The sequence below is a fragment of the Orycteropus afer genome, unplaced genomic scaffold (genome assembly GCF_000298275.1).
Source record: "Orycteropus afer afer isolate SDZICR_OR568_19922 unplaced genomic scaffold, OryAfe1.0 scaffold00212, whole genome shotgun sequence".
Lineage (NCBI taxonomy): Eukaryota > Metazoa > Chordata > Mammalia > Tubulidentata > Orycteropodidae > Orycteropus > Orycteropus afer.
The window spans coordinates 4,087,170-4,088,908 of NW_006921799.1; positions in this window are offsets into that span (position 1 = coordinate 4,087,170).

Sequence of the window (1,739 nt, forward strand, 5' to 3'; positions counted from 1 at the left end):
TTGGCCTCTGATCACTGCTTTTTGTGTGTCCCAAAGATTTTGGTATGTTGTGTTTTCATTCTCCTTTGATTCAAGGAAAATTTTATTTCATTTTTTATTTCTTCTGTTACCTAGTCATTTTCAAGGAGGGTGTTAATTCAGTTTCTAGGTATTTGCTCTTTTTCTGTTCATCTTCCTATTGTTAATTTCTAATTTTACAGCATTGTGATCTGAGAAGATGCTTTGTAGTATTTCAATGTTGTTAAATTTATTGAGGCTTGCTTTGTGGCCTAAAATATGGTCTATCATGGAGAATGTTCCATGTGCACTGGAAATGCATATATATTGTGCTGTTGTTGGGTGAAGTGCTCTGCAAAAAAAAAAGCTTACTGCCATGGAGTTGGATCCAACTCATAGCAACCCTTCCTTGAGTTTCCGAGGCAGTATCACTACAAAAGTAGATCGCCCGATCTTCCTTCCAAGGAGTCACTGGTGGATTTGAACCACCAGTCTTCTGGTTAGCAGTCAAATGTCTCAGGCACTGCACCACCAGAGCTCTGCAGATGTCTATAAAGTCAAGTTGATGGACTGTACTGTTTAGTTTTTCTGCATCTTTGTTGAGTTTCTTTCCAATTTTTCTCTCCCTCATTGAAAGTGGTGTAGTAAAGTCTCCTACCACCAGCCCCTCCTTGGAAGGAAGACTAGGCAATCTACTTCTGTAGAGATACTGCCTTGGAAACCCAAGGAGGGGTCACTATTAGTCAGAGTCAACTCAATTATAGTGAGTTTGGTTTTTTGGTACTATCACTGTGGAGTCATCTATTTGTCTTTTCAATTCTGTTTAAGTCTGGTTTGTGTATTTTGGGGCTCTTTCATTGAGTGTGTTATTATGGTTATGTCCTCTTCTTCAATTAATCCTTTAATCATTATATAATGTTCTTCCTTGTCTCTTATGATGGTTTTTGTCTTAAAGTCAATTTTGTCAGAAATTAATATTGCCACTCCTGCTCTTTTGTGGTTACCATTTGCTTGATACATCTTTTGTCATCCTTTAATTTTTAGTCTATTTTTGTCTTTCCATCTAAGGTATGTATTTTGGAGATAGCATATTGATGGGTTATATTTTCTTATCTAGTCTGCAACTCTCCATCTCTTGAGTAGTGCATATAATCCATTGACATTCAGTGTAATTAATTGTCAACAAATTTGAATTTGTTGCTGTCATTTTGTTATGTGTTTTTCTGTGGTGTTGCTGATTTCTTTGTTCCATATAATTTTCTCTGCTGAGCTTGTTTTGTTTATGAATTGTGTTATCACTTCCTTTGTTGCTGTTATTTAGGTATTTGTTAATATTTGTGCTTGTCCTCTTTTTTATTTTGATGTGAAGGTTTGTCCTTTTTCTTTGAAGTTACCTTGTGATTTATAATTTTCTTCCCAATTTTAGAACAGTCTTTTCTATCTTGCAATTGTCTTGAATTTCTCACCATTTAGAAGTTGTGTAACTACACAATTTTTCCCCTCTTTTTGGTTTGTAGTTGTCCTCATTTGTCAATTGATGTCTCTGGTTCCCTGTTACAATCTTGTAGACTTATTTACTTTGGATACTTCTATAACTGGGTTGGTTTTTGGGTTATGACATCATGTGTGTTAATAGTGAGTTGTTGTTTGCTGCTGTTGGTTCTTTGTTCAAAGGACTCCTTTTAGCATCTCTTGTAAGGTTGGTCTGGTTTTAACAAATGCCCTTTGTTGTTGTTGTTGTT